The sequence below is a fragment of the Podarcis tiliguerta genome (assembly GCF_965153285.1).
Source record: "Podarcis tiliguerta genome assembly, chromosome: 2".
In the NCBI taxonomy this organism is placed as follows: domain Eukaryota; kingdom Metazoa; phylum Chordata; class Lepidosauria; order Squamata; family Lacertidae; genus Podarcis; species Podarcis tiliguerta.
The window spans coordinates 41,345,276-41,355,954 of NC_139535.1; the positions used below are offsets into that span (position 1 = coordinate 41,345,276).

The 10,679-nt window shown below is 46.9% G+C and overlaps 1 long non-coding RNA gene across 1 annotated transcript; it reads right to left on the bottom strand.

Moving 5' to 3' along the window:
- Window positions 1-3,213: 3,213 nt before the first annotated feature.
- LOC310671293 lies at window positions 3,214-8,441 on the bottom strand. The gene is made up of 3 exons (XR_014507946.1): window positions 8,223-8,441; window positions 6,128-6,231; window positions 3,214-3,431 (listed from the first exon to the last, which is right to left on the bottom strand). It is a non-coding gene; the product is annotated as an uncharacterized lncRNA (long non-coding RNA).
- Between the last annotated feature and the right edge of the window lie 2,238 nt (window positions 8,442-10,679).

The window sequence follows — 10,679 nt, forward strand, 5'->3', positions numbered from 1 at the left end:
CTGTGGGTGCCGCGTCACACCCCTGGGATGTGCGCCAGCCCCGCCTCCACCTGCTCTACACCCCCCCCCCCCCGTGCTGGAGCATGACGCTCCGCCACTGTCTGGAGCAGCCCTCGGCACCATGGTAGTAAGAAAGTGCATTTTTAATTTGTTTACCAATTTCCAATGCTGTCTGAAAACACAACCCTGCTAAGGCTTATTTGTGAATCTGCTCTCAATTTTCTGATTCCAAGAAAGTGCGTTGTGCTTAGGATCTGAGTGCCGATTCGTTTCTTTTTGCATCTGTGCTTTACAGTCTGTATAATTAATCCTCAGAGGCAAGGCTTTCTTGGCTCCTTTTTGTTTTGACAGAGCAGCCTGGATCTTTTCCTCCCTAGGATGACCTGTCAAGTGGAACAGAATAACAACTTGGGTTTCGTAACTGGGAGGTTCCGTACGAGAAACCTCAGGTCCCATTAGTTACCTCAGTTCCATTAAGAAGACCCAGGAGCCTCCCGCAGCCCTTTGCGGCGATACAGTTTCATGGGAGCTCCCAGCTTGTGAGGCTTGCGATGACGCTCGTGTTTCCCCAGAGACGTAAAAGGTCTAATGACCACCACAAAGCCAGAGGCTATGACAGAAGGGGCACCACTTACCCTCAAACACCACATCAAATTAAGGGAGAGTGAAACCCCAGCTCATTGATTCACTCGCCGACATAACAAGGCAGGCCTATTACTGAGGTAGCAACTCTGGCTTAAATGAATTACATCAGAAGCAAACAAAGGCTGCGAATCTTGAAGTCCGTAACCTGCCAGGTCATAGGGAGCTGCCTGATATCCAGTCAGAGAAGAATGTGTACTGTGATTCTGGGAGAGAAAGGTATACAGCACATGTGAAGTAGAATGAGCCATATACAGTGGTACCTCGGGTTAAGTACTTAATTCGTTCCGGAGGTCTGTACTTAACCTGAAACTGTTCTTAACCTGAAGCACAACTTTAGCTAATGGGGCCTCCTGCTGCCGCTGCGCCGCCGGAGCACGATTTCTGTTCTCATCCTGAAGCAAAGTTCTTAACCTGAAGCACTATTTCTGGGTTAGCAGAGTCTGTAACCTGAAGCATATGTAACCTGAGGTACCACTGTACTCCTCTTTGGGGAATATAACTATATTCCCCAGTATAACTATACTTACATCATCCATTCATTCATAGATAGATAGATACAGTGCTTTTATTCTGTGGGTATGCAGGGGTACGCATACTCCTAAACATGTTGTGAATCTAAGTTTGGCCTCATTGAGGGGCAGTAATTCAATATGAGTAGGAAAATGAGAGTACCCCTTAACATATTCTTTTTTAAAAGAAAAAAGCACTAGCTAGACAGACAGACAGACAGATAAATAGCAGGCCTTCCAAGTGTCCCTATTTTCCAGGGACAATGCCAGATTTACAGAAGCCAGCCCAGTTTCTGATTTGATCCTAGAATGCCCTGCATTTCATTAGGATGTCCTTATTTTCATTGGAGAAATGTTGGAGGATATGATAGATAGATAGATAGATAGATAGATAGATAGATAGAGGGCAGATTCACACAACACATTTAAAGTGCACCCAACAAACATTTAAAGCACACAACTCTCCCCCCCCCCCGAAACCTGGGAACTGTTCTTTCCCCCTCCTAGGATTCTTGGGGGGAAGCCATATACTTTAAATGTATGGTGCAGACCTGCCTGGAAGAAGGGTGGGGCAACTGTGGCCCTGCAGAGGTTGTTGGGACTCCAAACGACCAGGGATGATGGTGGCAGAGGTGTAGCTAGGAGGGGAGGAGGGTCAGGGCGCACTGGGCACCCGACTTGCTAGCTAAGCCTCTGGATGGGAGGAGTTGTATTTCAACAACACCTGGAGAGCCAGAAGTTCCCCGTCACTCAGACAGGGGAGGGGAGAGAAAATGCAACGATGTTATGTTGCGTTTGTTGAGTAAAACTGCAATAGGTTGTAAAAGGGGAGGGGGCGTTGCTCAGTATTTGTGACCGGAAACAGAGAAATGGAGAAGTGAAATGAAGACAGTGCAACTTGCTTGTGTCTGGTTGGGGAGGAAGCACCCACGAGCACCTTCACCTGGAAATCTGACATTTCTGATACTCGTGGGCGGGGGGCGGTGAAGATGGGCCGTGGGTGGTCTGGCCTCAAGGGAAATCATTCTTCCATGGTCCTTCATGGTCTGTCTCCCTCCTGCAGCACAAAGGGAAAGGAAATCCAGGCTACATCAACCTTGTTATGTTGCAGAGAAAGACCTGTGCGTTTTCTGTTTTGTTTTCCTACTGAGCTGCTGGGGGAAGATTCTCCTCCATCTGAGAGAGACTGCGGGGAACGAGAGTTGCTCACAAGCCAGCAGCTGCAGAGGCTGCAGTTTCTGTTTCCTACATCTGGAGCAGCTCTTGCTCCTCACGTGCCGCTGCCAGGAAAGCCACGAGCCGGCACAGCTCTGCGCTTTGTTTCTCCCCCTCCCGTTGCCAAAGAGCGAAACTGCTTTGCTCCTCCGCCTCGTGTCAGTTTCCAAACCCTCCTCAGCCCTTTCTGTCCCTTCTCCATCGTGTGTTTATCCCTCTCCTGGAGTGCCTAGTCTGTGATTAGAGAAAGGTGTTGATTCAGCATCAAGGGAAACTGAATTACGAAAGCTGTAAGTCCCAAGTAAGCAACAACTTGCATATGTTTGCACATACTAAATCATTTACTTTGCTTTTGTCCATCATGGGTGAAGTTAGCAGGATTGCAGGTTACTAGGAGGGATGGGCAATTCTTTCTGTGCTGTTCCCCACTTACCCACACTCTGTTTCTTATTTTTTCAAATCTTAAATTCCATTTACCCCATCTCTTGACAGGATAGCTCAGTTGCTTAGAGTGTGGTGCTGATAACGCCAAGGTTTAATAATAATAATAATAATAATAATACAGTGGTACCTCGGGTTAAGTATTTAATTCGTTCCGGAGGTCTGTACTTAACCTGAAACTGTTCTTAACCTGAAGCACCACTTTAGTTAATAGGGCCTCCTGCTGCCGCTGCACTGCCGGAACACAATTTCTGTTCTTATCCTGAAGCAAAGTTCTTAACCTGAAGCACTATTTCTGGGTTAGTGAAGTCTGTAACCTGAAGTGTATGTAACCTGAAGCGTATGTAACCCAAGGTACCACTGTAATATAATTTAATGTTTATACCTCGCCCATCTGGGCGGCTTCCAACAAAATATTAAAATACAATAATGCATCAAACATTAAAAGCTTCCCTAAACAGGGCTGCCTTCAGATGTCTTCTAAAAGTCTGGTAGTTGTTGTTCTCTTTGACATCTGGTGGGAGGGCGTTCCACAGGGCAAGCAGTATGGGACACCTGGATATTCCTGCATTGCAGGGGGTTGGACTGGAATCCTCAAGGTCCCTTCCAACTCTATGATTTCTGCAAAAAAAAGAAAAGTCTCCTAGGATATGCATTTTTGCACACAAATTTGCTTAAGGCATGCATTTTTGCAAGCAATTTCTCCTAATATAATGCCTTTGGTACATGCCTTTCACGAATATACACATTTTTGCTCACACTTTCACCTCGTATGTACATTTTTCCATGCATGTTTTAGCTGGAGAACTGCATTGCAAAATTTGGGTGAAGTACGAATGTCAAAGGATGACTATGTTTCAATCCACATCTTTGTCTGGGAAATGCAGATTGGATAGGGTCATGTGGAAATGCAAACAGAATGATTTTCTCTTCCATCCTAGTTGCTAGAGCCCCGCACCCCACAACCACAGGAACCTCCTAGCCCATGTCCACAACCTACCTGGAGATCTCGTTCAATCAGTCCCTCCACATTCTTCTTCAGAAGTTTGAGGCAATGATGCTGACACCAGTTATAACAACAGGGTCAGATATTTTGAGTTTCGGGAACACAACTTGTCATTGCACAGGATCAAGTACCTCTTAATTTAAAGAAAGGTCTTTCTTTTTAGAACCTTACATCTCTGTGGCAGCAAAGGATTATCCTGCATAATTGCATCTCAGGCCTAAATCTCAAAGCCCCTTTAGTGCCATGTCAAGAAGGGAGGATGGATGGAGGAATAAGAGATATACCCCCCCCCCCCCGTCTATTGCATTAAACCAACAAATGGCTCCTTCCTGCCCTCACCAGGTTATACTTGTCTCTGTGTAGTCACCTTGCTGGACACTGGGCTGTGTTTAAATGCCGTCTTATTGTCAGATACTTTAAGACCTCAGAGGCTCTTCCTTGAGCTTCACAAAGTGCCCAAGGCAAAACCCAACAGAGAGGCGGATTACAGAGATCCAGTTACATAAGGCTTATTTCTATTCCTTTCAGGGGAGTCGGCTTCAGGCAGCTGCTTATTAGCCCTGATCTCTGCTTTGTCCTCCTTTCTGTGCTGTTTTAAAGAGCCTCCTCCAGTCATAACACCACCCATCACAGTGTCTGTTGCTTGCAAAATATGCTTCCCATCACTTTCCCATCAACCTCAGCTCGCCAGGCAGCTAAGGTGACCATTTATCCATCAACCGAAAAGAGAAATACATTACCAAAAACCAGGACCAAAGTAGTTACTGATTTGAACCTGCTAATTTATGTGTATGGAATTTAGGAATGTTTACTGGCATTCAAATAGTGCTACATCTCACCATAGTGGGGAAGAGTGTGACTTGCTGACTTGTGTGTTGGCTCATTCTAATGTGCAGGTGTTGCTAACTGCTGATGAATAAATTCAGGACCTCCATTCTCCCTTTTTGAGGTTCTTGATCTTTAAACCAGACTTGGATCAGAGAGGCCTTCAAATGGAGGACAGCGTGTTTGCTTCCTGGAAGCCCTTCAGAATGAAGATTGTCCTCTGTAAAGGAGGACACGCGGTCACTCTACAAGAAACACAACAGCAAGGCTGTCACTGCACATGAAGCCAAAGGTGACAGCCTGGACCATCACTGTCCATTCAAGTCAAGTTAGAGAGAGGAGAACATCACTGTGATTGTAGAGGCCTGCAGAGCCTCATGAAGGCCAGAGAGATGGGGACCCTGAGTGGAGTTATCTGGAGAAAACAGGAGCATAGCAGAGGATTGTCTACACTAGCTGGCCATCAGCTCTCCAGGGATTTTGATGGGAGTCTCTCCTAGCCCTTCCTAGAGATGCTGGAGCCTCAGCGTGGGACCTTCTGCATGCAAGGCAGCTGCTGGACCAGTGAGCTGCAGCCCTTCCCCAGGGATGCTTTTTGAAGTAATCCATAGAGGTGCATGTACGGTGACGGAAACAGCTTTGAAACCAGAACATCATGAAGAAACTGGGCAGCGGTGGATCTTGGGGTCTCAGATGTCAGCAGCACCATGTACAATGCCAAAATTCACCCCCCCCCACACACACCCCTCTCGCCTTCCATTCTACATTATAGTTATTATTATTTATTAAATTTGTATGCCACTGTTTGTCCATAGTGACGGCATCCCCAAGGCCCTGTGCCCAGTGCAACTAAACCAGCCATGCTCCCCTAACTCCTCCTCTGGGCTGGGGCCCTCAGGGTGCAGCTGAAGCTAGCTGGCGTTTAAACATTTGATCCTTGAGCTGAATTCTTAGAATCATATTGCAGGATTTTTCCTGGTATGTGAAATTTTAGCCATCACAGCACTAGGGGGCTGGGAGGCGACAGAGAGGTGGTCTTTAGAAGGGACAGGCACTCTCTCACTGTACTCCTTCAGAAAGCTTCACAATTCAGCTTTCATTCCCGATGACCTTGTAGGCTCTGAGATATTGCTCCCCTCACCAGGCCTTATCTTTATATCACATATAACTGAGCACAGAGCAGTCGTAGGCGGTCAAGCTGGTACAACAGAACTCAATGCATCTTTTGTGATGGCAACATTTAAGCTCTTTCCATAAGACCTGACTCATAAATAACTTGATTTTGAATGAGGTGGCTATGCAGCCCAGACATGCTCCCTCCATGTCTCTCCCCCCCCCCCCGCCCTGTGGCCTTCCTGCCCTATTGGCTGCCTCCAGAGGGTGTCACATTAGGACAGGGCCGTTGACAACAGCAGATCATGACTTATATTTATTTACAGGCAATTTCTTCAGAGTTTCCATAGGTGTGGTAAGGTACTGAGGTTACCTTATCAAGTTGCCAAGGAGGGTATGTTTCGTCTTCTTCCTCTTCTTTCTGTGAAACATTTCTTTAGCATTCTGCAGCCTCCATCGCTGCCCACACTTTCCGATCTGAAAAATCCCATGGGCAGAGTTAGCACTGGAGAGATGATTTGCAGAATAAAATAAAACAGCCTGGGTGCCCTGAATGTAAGGTAAAGGGAACAAAAACGCTGCATGCATCCATGAAAATTTCACCAGAATTGAAGGCAATTGCTTTTCCTACTGGTTGATGGAGGGGGGAAAAGCAGAAGAAATTTTTGGCACAGCACCAGTTTTCTCTTGCCTTTACTGAGAATCAGTACATCAAGATCGTGGAGCAAAGATGCTGATGGCTGCATGAGGCAAAACAAGAACTACATTGGGGAAGAAAGAAGGCTTGGAAAATTGTCTTGCCAGGAAAGCAAGAACATTCAGAGACAAAAAGAGCCTGGTGTGCTCTTACACCTCCAGCTATTATCTGCCTCTGACCATTGTGGCCAGTTAAATGCACTGGCAGGGGGCTGGCAGTGCCTGTATGAACTATAGGAATGAATATTTCTCTATTTATTCAAAGGGCCAGATCTCCTGCCTATTTTCTTTTTTGAAAGCAGCCTGGGATGAGTGGGTGGGTAGGATTGAATCAGGACTACAGCCCCAGGAAAGGGAGGCCTTCGCCTTCTCTGTGTGCTGTTTTCCTGATGGAAATACTAGGGGTGTGCATCAGCTCTGCATGCAACCCAAACAATGGGCCAGATCAGATGCTGTCTCTCACGTTCCTGAGTTGGATTGCACTGCTAGCAAGGTGTGTCGAGGTGGACCAGGGAATTCCCAGCCTTCCGAGTAGAACTGTTGCTTCACTTCCCCCATAAAAGTGAAACATGCAAGCTTCTCCCCCAGCCTGGCTGCCTTCTTATTTCTGGGAAATGAAATCAAGCTGACTTGGGAAACAACCGGAGCTTGAAAGGGGAGAGGGTGGAGAGGCAGGGAAATCTCTTGTTTCGATGGGCAGGTCTAGTTTTTCCATCACGGTGAATGATTTCCCCTGTGCCCTCAAATCACTGTGCTTTGGGGAAGGAATAACAAAGGTGTTCTTCGTGTGAGTCATTATTCTCTTCCGGACTTTTTGGCTGTGAAAGCAGGGCATAAGCAATGAAATTAGACTATTGGGGCGGCTTCCCCCACAAAACAGGCAATTAGCTCTTTGTGCTTCACAGAGGGTGCTTCTGGGAAGGTGAGGTGGAGAAATGCACCCCCAGACTTTCCCCATTTTTTATGACAAACAAAACCACTTAGCACAATAGCCTCTGGACCTATTTATCTGAACTTTGACAGGCTTCTTTCCCAAGGGTATCTTCCCATGATTGCCAACCCCCCCCCCCGGAAAAAAATACACTTGGGGAGGGAACATGACTAAATGGACCAGTGATTAGTGATGGGTGAATCAGCCAATGTTCATTTTTCTCAGTTTCTCACTTTTCCAATCTGCAGTTTTCCACATTTCCATAAGTTTTCATTTAAAAAAAGGTACTCATGACAATTCATTAGCAGTTTAGTGTGAATTCCTCCTAATATATATGCTTGTTTGCAATTTTGCCTAATATGCACACTCCCTCCCCACTAATATATGCATTTTAATGGTCACGTTACCCAAGTAACTGCATTTCTGTATACGTTACTTGGCTGGAGAATTCCATTGCAAAATTCAGAGATGTGGACATTTCAAAATATGGCTTTCTTCCACTTCTCATATTGTTTTGGAAACTGAAAATTTCATATGGTCACCTTTAAATGCGGACTTCATCGATTCCTGCCCGCTAACCCCCCCACCCCACCCCCAATATATGAGAGCCTCCTAGTTCCCTAGCATTTGATTTCACATAGACTGGAGAAACAGCAGAAAAAATTGCAGCAAAAGATTATGCAATGGGAGAGGAACATTTCCTCTTTCACTGGCAAGGAGTGTCCCAGCAGGAAGTGAGCAGGCCGTTCCCATCTCCCAAGCTACTGTGGGCACCTTTTCGCTCCCTGGAACTCTCCAAATACAGAGAGACGGACATCTACTAAAGGGTAGTACCAGTCACCTTAAATGAAGAGAGCAAAGATGGCAGGTCACAGTAATCTCCAGCGGGCCTTCTTTCCCTGGCCTCTTACTTTGCATCAGTTGTATCAGAGATAAGGCGTCTGGCCCTCTGCCATAGTCTCTGGTCCTCAGGGAAGGGTGTGCTGTGTTTGCAACCTTTCAACCAGTACTGTTGAATAACAGAACAAGGCAGCCAGTTACTTGTAGGCTCTGGGGAGGGTGTGTGTTTTGTGTTCTGACATGCACTCTTTATAGCCACTAAAGGAGATATATATAGAGATAGAGAGATATTCTCCGGGCAAGGGCTACTAGATGCATTTTCCTCCACGCTCCCTAATAGTCGGTACGTGATTCCATGTCACTCTTTGGCACAGGCTTCTGTTCTATAAAAAGAGCAGGTTCTGGGAAAACTCTACAGGCAGAAAGACTTCATCTAATGAAATATACTTAGGGCAGGGATAGCCAACATGGCACTCGCCAGATGGGATTCAGCTCCCATCATCCCTGATCACTGGCTATGCTGGCTGGGCCTGATGGGAGTTATAGTCCACAGCTTATGGAAAATACTGCATTGACTACCCTGGCTTAGGGTTTCTGCTTCCTCCGCCACAGGCATCTCATTTCCTTGTGTTCAGCCATTCTACATAGTGCTAAGTCAGAGTCCTATAAGTGCAATGGGACTTTCACACCTCTTCTCCTACCTAAATCTGTTCCAGGGATTCCCCCAATCTACCAAAGCAGATTTGGGGAGCTCACAGGACACACCTGGGGGAGGAGAGGGGGGAAAGTTCCATAACGCTAGTGGTAATTTTTGCACTAATAGGATGAGTGTGTTGAATAGTGCCCTCAGTTATGTGCAAACAAAAACTTGTTACATAGCATAGGTAAAATAATTTAGTGCATAAAATTATGTTATACAGTGTATTGAATACAACTGGAAAACAGAAATGAACAAATAAAACAACCCTTGAGCTCTGCTTTCCAATTGCTTGGAAATAAATTTTCTTCCTTTCAGCAGAGTTAAGCATGGCTAGGATCAGGCTGCCAACTTTTTACTTTTTTCAGTAACATGGTTGCCACCCAAGCTTTCGGCTACTGGAGATGTGTTTGTGGGAAATTTCCAGGTGATCTTCTGAGAGCCAAGTGGGCAAGGCCAGAGGCAAAAGTAGGGGGAGCAATGTACATTTTACCTTTGCACAGTGGGCTGCTTTCTGCACCCTACTTAGAACACCCCTCAGAGTTCAAGGGCACATTCCAGCTGAGCACAAACACTCAGGGTGCGAATCAGAACCAGGGGGGAGCATGGTGTGGGAAGAGCCATATGCAGATGCCTGGAGGGCTGCATTTGGCCCCCGTTGCCTATGGTTATCCACCCCTTTGTTAAGGTATTAGACTGACTTTGCAATCTGCATCATTCCACTGTAGGTGGAGGTTACCGCATTCCTCTCACAAGCAGAAGTATGCTCATTGCTCTGTTGTGTTGCCACTGGAATGCTTTGCCTCCATTGATTGGCTGCCGGTTTATTTATTTTTCACGTGTGCTTCTAATCCTGGAGAGGATCCTGAGGCAGGAAGAAAGCTTGGCAGGCTCTTCCTTGCCTGCAGCTCAGCTGCTTCAAACAGGACCGACTCCTCCAAAAAGAGATTTTGCTGGTGCCTTCTCTTTCCCGTCTTGGCCAAATGCCACTCCTTCTGGCTCCCAGGCTGCTCTGTTGCTCTTCACTGGGTCAGCAGAATAGTCGGCTACAGCAGAAAAGTCGGCTACTTACTCTCCAGGCAGAGTAAAAAATAAAAATGACAGTGTTCCTCTGAGCAGGAGGAAAACGCTGTGCTCAACCATCCACCAAGGTGGCATAGCTCTTCCCAGGCCCTACATACCGGTTGCCCACGCTAGTGACGCAGGCTGAGCTGAGCTACAATGCTGGGGTTTGTAAGGCACATAATAGGGAGCAGAAACAGCCAAGGGCAAGAAGGCCTCTGTGGAACAAAGGGAATTGGACAGAGCCGCTGAAGGAGATCAGGGGAGCAGCTGCTAGGAAGATTTTCTCTCCCCGTTTCCCCCTTGCTTGGCTTGCCGCCTCCTATGCTATTTCATAGAATTGTCGAGTTGCACAGGATCCAAGGGTCACCTAGGCCAAGCCCCTGCAATGCAGGAACCTCTACTAAAGCAGCCATGACAGATATCTGGCCATCTGATGGTGGCAGCAGCAGTTGTGAACAGCAGCCAAACCTCCTGGTCTACTTTGAGTTGTATTAAGCAAGACATGGGGATGCGGGTGGCGCTGTGGGTAAAAGCCCCAGCGCCTAGGGCTTGCCGATCGAAAGGTCGGCGGTTCGAATCCCCGCAGCGGGGTGCGCTCCCGTTGTTCGGTCCCAGCGCCTGCCAACCTAGCAATTCGAAAGCACTCCCGGGTGAAAGTAGATAAATAGGGACCGCTTACTAGCGGGAAGGTAAACG